At 42.0% G+C, this 13,172-nt stretch overlaps 1 protein-coding gene and 1 pseudogene across 1 annotated transcript in view; one reads left to right on the forward strand and one right to left on the reverse strand.

Moving 5' to 3' along the window:
• Positions 1–13,172, reverse strand: part of LOC138511205 (uncharacterized) — a 761,242-nt gene that overhangs the window by 670,049 nt on the left and 78,021 nt on the right. The window lies entirely within an intron of this gene.
• LOC138510660 (long-chain-fatty-acid--CoA ligase ACSBG2-like) overlaps positions 1–13,172 on the forward strand; it is a 502,504-nt pseudogene that overhangs the window by 384,369 nt on the left and 104,963 nt on the right.

The raw sequence follows: 13,172 nt of genomic DNA on the forward strand, positions 1-13,172 counted from the left end.
CCCATGGGATGCCAACTGGGCGAATCACGCCTGGAGCCCCATCAGGTACAGTGATTGCCAAACTGTTGAATTATAGGGACCGTGACGCCCTGCTACAGATGGCTAGAACCAAAGGATCCATTACGTGCAACAGGTCTCGGATTGCGTTTTTCCCAGACTAGACCATAGAGGTACAACGAGAAGACAATCCTTCGATCAATTTAAGAGACACCTTCAAGCCCTCAATGTCAAATGTGTCCTATTGTTCCCTGCACAACTCAAAATGTACCATAAAGGCACGACCGTGCACTTTACGGACTCCAAGGACGCATGGAGGTGGGCGGAACAGCACTGGGAAGGGGACTGGAGACCGGACAGGAAGAATAGGGGCGAAAGGTCAGCGGGCGACCCGAGGGACCACCACCAGTACACCCTCCTCGGATCCTGGAATGAGAGGCAGAACCACACATGGACAACGATTGAATTCACGGAAAGAACGTCACAATGGACCAGGGCCATTACCCGGATCGTAACTAGTCGACCGATATAAGGTACAACCTGCTACTGAAGCGCAGTGTCGACCCCCACCTCCTCAATTGGTGCTGGGCGTCCCGAAATATGAGGACCCCCTACCTCAATACGCGCCAAGAGTGGTTTGTTTGTTTGATAGCTGATTGTTCTCTCCTTTCTGCAGCTGTCATTTGTTGTTCGGGCGATAGATGCTTCAAGTGTGGAGTATGGGGAAGGGGGAGGGGAATTTACTTGTTCTTGTTATTCACAGATTCAACAACCATTTCACACGCTCCCTTTTAAAATTGCAACACACTACAAGACTGTCAGGTCGCTTTTTACCCAGAAGACACAGAGCTAGTGCCTACCAGCATCCACCCCACTCATGATGGCCTCACCTAGGAATGATGTCAAAACCCTAAGATTTCTGACATGGAATATCAATGGGCTAGGCAACGGAATCAAAAGATGACTAGTGACGCAGTTCCTAAATAGAAACTCACCAGATGTAGTACTTCTTACCGAAACCCATCTGGCAGGCACATCCTGTAACTTATTTAAACACACCAACTACCACACAGCGATACATGCTGGTTTTTCCATGGGTTCGAAGGGGGTGCTCATACTACTACACAAACGGCTCCCTTTAATACTTTCCAGCGTGATACAGGACACGGGTGGGTAGATTTGTATATATTAAAGGAACGATATTGAACCGAACCCTTGCCATACTAGAAATCTATTCACCGCCCTCACTAATGACTGCATTGATAAATGACATTACCTCCGTACTCACCAAGTACCCATTAGACACTCTGATTCTGGGGGGGGGGGGGACTTCAATGAAGTCATGGATGTGGAGATGGACCGTACACATCTAAGAGGGAGACACCCTAGAATGCATACCACACTTGCTCCCTTCACCTCCGCACTAGAACTGAAGGATGTGTGGCGAGACCTACATCCTAGTGCACATGAATACTCATACCACTCTGGGGTCCATGCCTCACTCTCGAGATTGGACTACATCTTTCTCCCAGCGACAGACGTACACAAAGCAACTGCAGTGACGCTGCTCCCACGGTGCATTTCAGACCACTCTCCCATATTTCAAACTGAATACTGGGTCGGTAGATAATCCTGGGGTGCTGTGGGAGGCATACAGGCTGGTACTCCAAGGAGAGATCCTCTCCTGGACTACATCGCACAAAAAAGCACATGAAAAACACTGAGAGAGGCTGAAATGAAGGTAAGGCAGGCAGAAGAGGCACATGCTTCACTTGGCCAACACGACACACATCGATCACTAATGTTACCCAGAAATGCTTACAGAACATAGCCCTAGACTGTGCAAAAAACGCACACAGAGCGATGAGTGCCAGACTATACGAAACAGGCGATAAAACAGGCAAAATGCTGGCGTGGCTAGAACGCAGAGATGAGGGACATAGTCAAGTCAGAGGAATCAAGACAGACAACACAGACCTACTGTTAACCGATCGGGATATAGCGGAAAGTTTTGCAACCTATTATGCTGAACTGTATAAAACTCCTAGTAATCCCATTGATACTTCAGTGCTAGATGGAATTAACCTCCCCTCCTTAAATACCAGTCAAAAAACCCTTTTTGAAAAAGATATCACAGAAGAGGAACTAATATTAGCTATGTCACAACTCCAATTGAGGAAAACCTGGGACCGAATGGCTTTCCGATTGAGATATGCAAGAAGGTAGGGGCGATTGAAATAGCCCCACACCTGCAACACATGTATCGACATTCGAAGGAACAAGGCCATCTGCCTGCAGACCTAAGGAAAGCCACTAATTTTGTAATACCCAAAGCAGGTAAACCCCCAGATGAATATAGTTCATACAGACCAATTTCCCTCATAAACATCGAAACCAAACTCCTGGCGAAAATACTAGCCAACTGACTACAGGGAGTCATAACGTCACTGATACACCCGGACCAATGTGGCTTCATGCCGCGAAGGTCCACGCGCATGAATATTCATAGACTACTCTTGGCACTTGAAAGAGCACCTGCTCTCCAGGATCCCCTAGCGCTGCTGGCAATAGACTTTGAAAAGGCTTTCAATTTGGTGTATTGGGAGGCATTATGGGAAATAATGCGCCAAATGGGTTTTGGCAAACAATATATGAGATGGGTACAACTCCTTAATATTTCCCCTCAAGGCGGAGATTAGGGTAAATGGATGGTCATCAAGAGTCTTTAAACTGGGGAAGGGAATGAGACAGGGCTGTCTCCTATCGGCAATGCTTTTTGCACTGACAATAGAACCCTGGCTGGACTATTGAGAGATACGCAGACATGGAGTGGTTTCTGATGGACAGACGATTCGGAAGACAAGGTTTCCCTGTATGCAGATGACCTGCTAATATACTTACAAGACCCAGTCAACTCTTGCCCTATAGGAACAAATCTGTTAGAGGGATATGGGTCTTTCAGCGGTGTAAAGGTAAATTGGTCCAAGTCCATACTATTCCCGATTAAAGGCATGGTGGATGTTGTCCCGGATGACTGCCCATACCTCGTTGAAACAGGACACTTCAGATATCTAGGCATACAGATCACAGCGGACCTGAATGTATATGTGGTTAGAAACCTACATCCAATTGTGGAGAAATTCACGGAGGATGTACGCCATTGGGTCTCATTACCATTGACCCTACAAGGAAGAGCAGTGCTGTTCAAAATGATGGCCCTGCCTAGTTTTTTATATATCCTACAGAACGCCCCTCTTCACATCCCAACAAGTGAGTTCCACAAATTTTAATGCATACTCAGAAAGCTCCTGTGGGGAAGTGGACGCCCACGGATAGCGCTTTGTACACTTCAACGGTCCATCTGGGAAGGGGGTGTTGGGCTGCCACACTTGCAAACCTATTACTGGGCAAGTCAGATGGCAGGAGTTAATGATATGCGACATGGTGATACAGCACTACCACACATTAGTCCGGAGATCGCTGCGAGACAGATTGCCCCTGTTGGGATATCTCTACCAGACAATTAGCATTCCACCCCCTCGCAATATGTTAACCCATATGACATTAATCTGGACGGAGACTCACAAACATATTGGTTGGGACAAGAAAATCACCTCAGTACAAACCTTATGGAGAAACAGAAATCTCCCTGAGGTAAGCAAACTACCGAGATGGCCGAGCTGGGTGCCATTGGGGATAACAAAAGTTGGTGATATAATAGCAGAAAGTAAACTTGTGCCCTTTGAAAACGTAGTTACCCAATTCAAACCTCCTGTTACTGAACGGTACTGATACACACAACTGCAACACGCATTACAAAATCATCTCCTGGCCCTGTCTGACATGCCTGAATGATGTACTAATTGAGAAGAAGAATGGTCCACCTAGAATTGGGCTAACACAGGGCACACTTTTGTCTGACAATGTCAGTTTTAACCTTTTGGAACTTCACGGTGGTCGTTTATCAGATTGAGTTAATTAAGGATCCTACTATAGTAGTATTTTCATCAATGTATCTGTATAATTCTAGGTGGACCATTCTTCTTTTCAATTGTTATATAGGTCTTGTGGCCGAGACCCACACAGGAGCACCTAAATCATATGATTAAAACTAATTAATCCTAACTGTATTCCGAAACAGTGAACCTGAGTGCACCTCTGCCTCCACATACATAATTTCTAGTTTATGCCATCTGAATTTCAGAGGCTGCACCAACTGTGAATCAAATATGGGGATGTCATTTTCAAAAATCGAATCTTTAACAAGAAATAGAGCTGAGACATTAGGTTTCACAGATGAAGAAGCATTAAGAATTCTGAACCTAATCAAAACTACTGACCGTGACCTTGGTACCAACAACAAACCAGAAGAACTAGTGACACAACTTGAAAGGCTAATAAGAAGGGAAATAAGTCAAAAATTGCATGTTACTACTCTATCCCAATACTACAGAGCTCAACGCATTCCAAGAGGACTGAGAATCGACCTAGAACCCACATTGTGCAAAGATAAAAACCCTGAATTCGTCAAAAAATGGAGAATGATCCTTAACAAATGTTCATTAGATCTGATCATCCTTACAATAGAAGAGCTCTCCAAATCTCTAGAATCAATTGACAGTGAACTTGAAATCATTAAAACACAACTGGTATCCTTTATCACCAAAAAAGAACTTACGCAGTTACTTGAAGAGACAAATTGCTAATTGGAATCATACAAGAGAGAATTAGAATCAAAAAAGATTCGCAAGTTCAGGCAAGATACACTCGATTATAAATTGGACATCGTATACAGTTGGAAAGAATACTACCACCAGAAAGACCAATCCAAAACAGGTGGTCCCCAATATCCAAGAAATAAAATAACTCCTAATCCAGCAAACACATCATCAGACGTCTCAAGCGGAGAAACTGACACACAAGCACCTGAACAAACAACGAATCTAGTCATAGATTCACAAATACCAACAACATCAAGTGCGACTCCATCTATCCCGGCGTCTTTTTTAGAATGAGCGCGACTAGAAGAGGCAAAAAGAAAAAATCTACCAAGGAAAGAGACACTTCGTCCGAAGAAAACCTAGTGATCAATATTTCAAAATACAATTTAACTAAATTCGAAAAATTGACATTACAAAAAGGTGTGTCCTTTGTACCTCAATATAACAGTTCCTTGCTGAAAGAGAAAATTAGTTTTTTCAAACTGTCTCGCAAAATGAAGTTGAAAATGTTCTTTTCATCAGATCAGATCGAAGAAACACAACCAACTGAATTAGACTATTTACAATTGAGACCAACAAGCACATTCATACCTCAGATACAAAATACCATGTTGGACTCATTTCAGAAACAAGTACTGAATGGCTTATCTAAAATTAACTTTTGGAGAAAAACTCAAAGCAACTTCACACATCGGGAACAACAGGTACTAGATCGACTTTGGAGCAATCACGAATTGACAATAAAACCAGCCGACGAAGGCAGAGCATTGGTCCTAATGAATACCGAGAAATATAAAATGGAAATTGAGAACGAACCACACGATCAAGATACATATCTAGAAGTTTTCATAAACCCAACAGAAACAGCATGAGGCATAATCGCATCAGTCCTAGAAGAAGCAGAAACCGAAGGCTTTATCAATCATCGGACAAAACAATTTCTCACAAATTCACACCCATTAATGCCAGTCATCTATACATTGCCGAAGATACATACGAATCCACTGAATCCACCAGGGAGACCGATCATAGCAGCAACTAACAGCATACTGGAACCACTGGCTCAATATATCGACAGAGCAGTTCAACCATTAACACGAAAATTCACAGCATACATCAAAGACACCAATGCATTTTTAATGAAACTATACAACATCCAATACAACGAAGAAACAAATTATCTCTTTACTATGGATATGACAAGCCTCTACACAAAAATCATACACAAATCACACACTAAGGAGGACTTGAAGCCATGGAATGGCTGTTACTTAAAGAACCTGAATCATGTACAGCAGATTGCCTCTTTATCTTGAAATTACTGAAGATTGTACTAAACAACAATTTCTTTATGTTTGAGGAAAGATACTTCGTCCAGATTTTCGGCACCTCAATGGGGGCCTCAATGGCACCAACGTATGCGAACACATATATGGCATATCTAGAAGAGCAAAACATCATTAACAATAGCAAATGGAATAAACATCTGAAATTATTTGTAAGGTACATCGATGACCTATGTGGCATTTGGGAAGGCACCCTAGAAGAATTTAATTAATTCTTTAGGTTTATGGACACATTGGCACCTAGAATAAAATTTACTTCAAAAGTCAGTAAGTCATCAATTGACTTCCTAGACGTATGGGTCTACACAAACGAAGGAAATCTACAGACTACAATATTCACGACAGAAACAGTCTGCTACATGCAAAAAGCTTTCATCCAAGAAACACCTTCTCCAGTATCCCGTTGAGTCAATTTCTGAGATACCGGAGGATCATCTCAGACGATACGGACTACATCAATAAGACTGAAACTTTATCAAAAAAATTTGAAGAGAGAGGATATGATCACCTGACAATCGAACAATGTGCAAAGAAAGCCACACAGATCCAAAGACAAGAAGCTTTAGGTCCCAAAGAAAAGAAAAAAAACTGACTATCTTGTATATGTGACAACCTATTCAAACCGGAGTAGCAAAATAAAGAGAATTGTACAGAAACATTGGAAAATTCTCACATTAGATCCAACTTTGGCAAAACTGTTCCCTACTCCACCACTATTTGCCTACAGCAAAAGTAGGTCCATACGAGATAATCTAATTAGAGCAGATTTCTCTGCGAAAAGAACCACAAAACCAAATCATAAAGGAACAGTTGCTTGTAACAATTGCAATAATTGCAACAATTTAATCAAGGGGAATACATCAATCATCCCCACAAAGGATATAAGATCAAATTACAAAATATGTCTACTTGTGACACCAAAAATATCATCTATGGGATTAAATGTCTGTGTGGAATTTTCTGTGTTGGAATGACAACCAGGAAAGCGAAAATCAATTCAAACATCAGACTAAAGACTAGCCCAACATTTTTTTAGGAAATCACATCAAATAGCTCAAATCAGATTTATCATTCTGGAACATGTAACATTATCAAGAAGAGGAGGAAACATAGCAAAATTGTTATTACAACGTGAACTCTTTTGGATTGATCGATTGAATTCTATGTACCCAACAGGAATGAACGTAGATTGGGATATGAGCTGTCACCTCTAATTGGCTGAAAATTACACTTTACGAATACTGGTGACTTTACCTTGTGAAGATAACACTAAAATGGCAGCATTGGAACACCCTCCAATAAGCAGCACATTTGTGCGTATATGGACACACTTCTTCTGTACAATGTGAATGGGGTTATTCTACGACCCGGAAGTTGGAATTTACAAGGAAACTTGTAATTACAGATTTAAGTCATTTTTAATGAAATAGTTAATTAGTGAACGCGGAAACTATGCACAAATTGGCACAAAGAGATAAGTGAGTGTAGATAGCATTCATGAGATCAGCGTTACGTTTGTAAGAACCATTTAAAGATGGCGCCTAGAAATATAAAAGAAACACATGGAAATCTTCGGTTCCCATGAGGCACAATCGTTTCCCGGGCAACGACACTTTCAAGAACAACACAGTCTGCAGAGACTCGCGTCTACTTTCAGGAACACACAGAGGCTGCTCCCCAACACGATTCACTGATAAGGCATTAAAAGAAAAGAACAGAGGACACTGGAATATCAAAATTACAGTGCGTGAACATGGAGTTGAACGAGACGAGTAACCTAAATGCGCAGACGAAGCGCAGCAAGTAAGTCAGAATGCGAGTGATGCTCGAACTGAACCGGTGCTCCCGTCTTGAAATATGAATGTTACCGCGTTATCTATACAAAGATAATATTACGTAATGGCTTAAGGGTCTAAAGTGATACACACATTATTCACAGATGGGATACCCATGCATGACAACAAACAGAAGTCACTGAAAGAGCAATCAACAATATCAAGCTCAATATATCTATCTACGGAGGCAAACCGCCACCTAATATCAACACCAGAACCACCGCGAAGACGGTGAGTAGACAGAAGTGTATACCTTGCGAATCAAGACGCAAATACCGTGGAGTGGGTCCCAGCGCTTATTGCTGAGCGACTGTGTCCCACTCATGGTGTTAAAAAACTGAAAAGATTCCTTTTTGATGAACACGAAGTAAAATATACATTTCCCCAGTAGGTGTTAATCTGGAGCTCCAGCCAACGCAAGATTGTACTAAACACTATACAATCCTTTCCAGTCACAAGAGGATATCAAAAGGACACAGGTCAGTCCTTTGTTTTTTAATTAGAATCAGCAACCCAAAGTGATAATATTAAATACTCCACACGAGGCTGAAATCCATTTATTTTATTTATTTTCAGAGAACCAAATTGGAGAACTGTACCTGATGAAGGGTTAGTCCCGTAACACGCCGTACAATGTTTATGTTTTCAAATTGAAAAAAGATTAATGCTTATATTGAAAATGAAATGAATTTTCAGCACTTTATGCACAAATAATCAAAAATGATTTATTGAAACTGCTCACATTGAAAAATTGCAAATGAAGTTACGTTTAATTTGTAAACACTTTGTAATATTTTGTTTCGAATCATAATGTATAAATCTTGAAAAATACAGATACATTGATGAAAATACTACTATAGTAGGATCCTTAATTAACTCAACCTGATAAGCGACCACCATGAAGTTCCATAGGTTAAAACTGACATTGTCAGACAAAAGTGTGCCCTGTGTTAGCCCACCTAATTCTAGGTGGACCATTCTTCTTCTATATAGGTCTTGTGGCCGAGACCCACACAGGAGCACCTAAATCAAATGATTAAAACGAATTAATCCTAACTGTATTCCGAAACAGTGAACCTGAGTGCACCTCTGTCTCCACATACATCATGCCTGAATGCACTCCCATAGAGAGAAACATAGTTCTCGACCGCATCGACACTAAAGTCACTTCTGTTATGGGCAGTGCTATAACCTCCTTTGCTACGTCTGAGTTATTAAGCTTGAAATCTAAATGGGAGAGAGAAGTTGGCGCTATCCTGCAAGAAGACTGGGTCACGATCCTGATGTACCCCCGCAAAACGGCCATATCAGCTAGACTTCGGCTCATTCAGTTAAAGGTATTACACAGAGTTTACTACCCAAGAGTAGCACTCTATCGATGGGTCAGAATTGCAGACCCAAACTGCCTGCGCTGTCAACGAGAGGAAGGTACCTTCTTTCATATACTATTGGATTGCCCCCAAATCCAACAGGACTGGCAGCAATGCTACACAATATTGTTCTTCTCAACTACCACAGCTTTGATTAAAAGGAATATAGCGAAACTTTAGGGATTCAATATAGCCCCACAATATGAGCAATGGGTTACAGATGTGAATATATGCATAGCAATGGAGCAACAAGTATACAATGCCAGAGGATGTCTGGGGAAAACCCGAAAGATCTAACAGAAATGGGAAGATGCTCAATAAACTGTTAAATATCGAATAATGCACAAGCCTGTGTAAATAATGCGATACTGATGATAATATATTGTGATCACCGCGAATGGTGTTCTTGGTTCCTCGTGAGGTTTGATGTTTGTTGTTGAGTGACTCGCTAAGAGTTTAATGTCTTATTATGTAAGGTTTAATGTGAAAATAAATCAAATTTGTTAAAAAAAAAAGCAGCACATATAGGAGGGCAGGAAAAGGACGCTTAAACACCAATTTTCATAGTCTTGTTGATACAGTCTGGACAGGTCAAAGCTAGTGGCCGAGGAGCATCATAATCAGTGCCGTGCCAGACACATTCAAGGATCCCTCATTGCTCTCTTTGTTGGAAAACATTTGCAGTTGGTATCCCGTTAGGAGATCTCTTAATATATACATACACCATCCTTATATTATAATTCTGACCTCTTTGGGTAGAGTGACAAGCAAAGGAGGTATGATTTTAAAGGGGAGCCAGTTCTCTATGGCAGAGCAGCTAAGGAAAAGCCTAACCTCTTTTGGGGATCATGGAGCATTGCTTATCCACACCTTAAAGGGCTGAGAGATACAGGGGAAGATAACATGTACTTGAAGAGAGAAACATTGTGCAATACATAACTATTTCACAGAAGGCATCCCAGGCTATACTAAACCAGCTAAATTATACTGGCAGGGTCCAGTGCCACCTGAAGAGCCCTACGCTCCATCAATAAACCCTGTCTCTGCCCCTGTTTAGAAGCACCAGTTCCTCAGTAGTTAACCAGAGAAATTGAAAGAAGATGTGAGAGATGCACTCTTTAGAAGAATTGATGGAGGACAGTCACATATTATCTGACCCTAATATCTCTAGTTATTCACTGACACTTGTTTTGTGAAATGTAATTAAGAAGACTTGGGACTAACCTTTCAAGATCTAGATTGGGTCATTTCAAGGACTTTGAAGTGGCCTCCTTGAAGAGTCTATGGTGTGGATTGAAAGTTTGGGAACCCCAAGTACATTGTTGCTAAGAGCCTGTTACCAGTCAATTTAACACACCATTAGATCTATGGTTGCCCAAGCTGATTGTTTCTGTGTTGTATCTTCACAGCTGTGGCAAGACAGTCTTGGGGTGTAAGACGAAAATCCATAAGCCTGATAAGGATGGCAATGGGGAGCCCTGCTTCTGGGGAAGACACGTCTTCATGGGCTACCTGGACATGGAGGAGAAGACAAAGGAGGCCTTAGATGAGGAAGGTTGGCTGCATTGCGGGGATATTGGCAGGCTTGACCAGGACGGCTTCCTCTACATCACCGGCCGAATCAAAGGTAAGAACCTTGGATAAAGGGCTTGTAACAGCCAAGAGGTTCATCTGGAGGAGTTGCTAAGTGCTCCCTGCATCTCTGGGATGTAGTTGGAAATTCATCTATAAGGGCCGACAACTCTTTACAGAATATTAGATGTAATCAAGTTAATACACTGCAATCACAAATTTCCAGGGCCAGTTCTATGGCACTGCCTTACTACCACTATTTCACAGTCTCTGTGCATCCAAAATGTCATCATGGTTGCTGCAGCACAGTGAATTGGGAGGAACAGAACTATCAAGGGAGACCTCCTGGTTCAGCCCGTATTACATGTGCATTGGGCACTATGCACCCAGTGTATAGGTAGGTGTGAATCAAAGTGCAAAATGGACACACTTTTACCTTCGGAAGGGCCTAATACTAAGGTGCAGACCAGGCACCAGGGTCTGCTATTCCCACAAGACCTGCACTATCTTGGATCCTCTCAAAGGGCAGAGGTCACTGGGACTTTTCACGATGAAGCAATCTAATGGGAAATTACAAAACACAGCTGGTAGCTGTAAAATCAGCATAGAAGTTATGTAAATATTAAGGATTCTAATCTGCCATTTCTCTTTGTACATGAAGACTCTTCCTAGCTGGCTAATAGGAACCTCTCAGCCTTTGAGGAATCCATCCATTGCTGACATCATTGACGTTTGGTAATGTTACTTATTTCTTTATGTAGAATGAGCCTTCAGCTATCTGTCAGATCCGCACCAATGGACATAATGAAACAAAGTGAAATACAATGATGCATCAAAAGAAACACGGGATCCAGGACCGTAGGTCTAACTTCTTTAATGAAAAACTCAAAACTGGCACGCAAGGCTGTAACACCGCCTTTTACTTTCATGGTGGACTGCAACCCACAACAGGAATGGAAAGGGGACAGGTCCTTTGTGTCCTACAGTGAATAGCAATAGAGAGAGGACATGACACTATCAAACGCAGCTCCTGCCTGCGCAATATGGCCCATGAGGGGTCGTTTCACCCATTAAAGAAACATTTCTTTCCTGAATTGTGTCCTACCTTGACCATTCTTGGGCAGCTGTGATTTGCCTCCTATCCGATCAGTCAAAGGGTGGGATTGAAGCACTTCCTATCCATTCAAAGAGCAAGTATGCAGCATCTCATCTCTATTCAAAGGTCAGGCATGAAGAATCTCATCCATTTAAAGACCAGGGATGATGCGCCTTCTATCCATACAAAGAGCTGGCATGGGGCATCTCTTAACTATTTCAAGGGCAGGTGTGCGTTGTGGCGAGCAGAGGAGGTGACGTCAGCAATGTGGTCTTATAGGCTGTCATGAAGCTTCTCCCATCAATTCTAGTGAAAATGCAGTCAATAGTTGTTCCCTATCCATTCAAAGGTTAGATATGAGCCCTTGCGCTGCTCCACGGTGCTGTATATTTTATCCACATGTGTACGCCATACACCGTAAACTATTTGGGTGTTTAAGTAACTTTACTGAAAGAGGCTCTGTATTCGATTTTAACCGTTTGAGAATCTCTCATGATATTTGGATAGAAAGGAGCAGATCCTTATTTGTAGTGTTCAACACAGTATGAACAAAGAGGTTGTTCCCAGATGCTCCCATAAACGGTGGCGTAGGATGACAAACTCAATATTTCTGATCGCAGCTGACCGGTCTAACACTTTTCATAGCTGAAGAATGCTTTTCATCCAGGGCTCTTCAACACCTCCTCTCTAATGTCTGTCTCTAATGTCTATCATTGGCTCCTTCGTCTTTTAAACATCTTTTGATGTTTGTGCATTGGGGTCATTTAGGTTTCATCAATAGGTCCCAGGTGAAGGGAAACAATCTGAAGTATCAACTACCTGTGTCCTATCCCTTCCTCCCAGGAATAGTGCTGGAACAGAAAGGTTTTTCAAAGTGCTAGAGTTTTATCCACCTCCTAACAGCAAGATATTGTCCATCAGAGTCAACTGGTATAGCTTCCTGGATGTGGCCATCTTCCATATCCCTGAAAGGTGTGGGTGATGAAGCCAAATTATAGTTTGATTTTTGCACAAATGGGGCCAATGCAGCCAGGCTTTTAAGCACCCACAGATGGCCTTGCTTCTGTTTCACCCATATTAGCCTAGAGCAGGCGTTTTCTGTTTGAATGACCAATTCAAATGCTACACTTTGTGAGGTTCTCCACTAATGAGGAACAAACAGAAAAATAAGTTTTAATCTGTGTAGTTCAAAATGCTCTGTTGTTACAGAAGGCCAGGCTGATGCTTTTAAGAGA

The sequence above is a fragment of the Ambystoma mexicanum genome, chromosome 6p (genome assembly GCF_040938575.1).
Source record: "Ambystoma mexicanum isolate Mex_15411 chromosome 6p, UKY_AmexF1_1, whole genome shotgun sequence".
Taxonomy (NCBI): Eukaryota; Metazoa; Chordata; class Amphibia; order Caudata; family Ambystomatidae; genus Ambystoma; species Ambystoma mexicanum.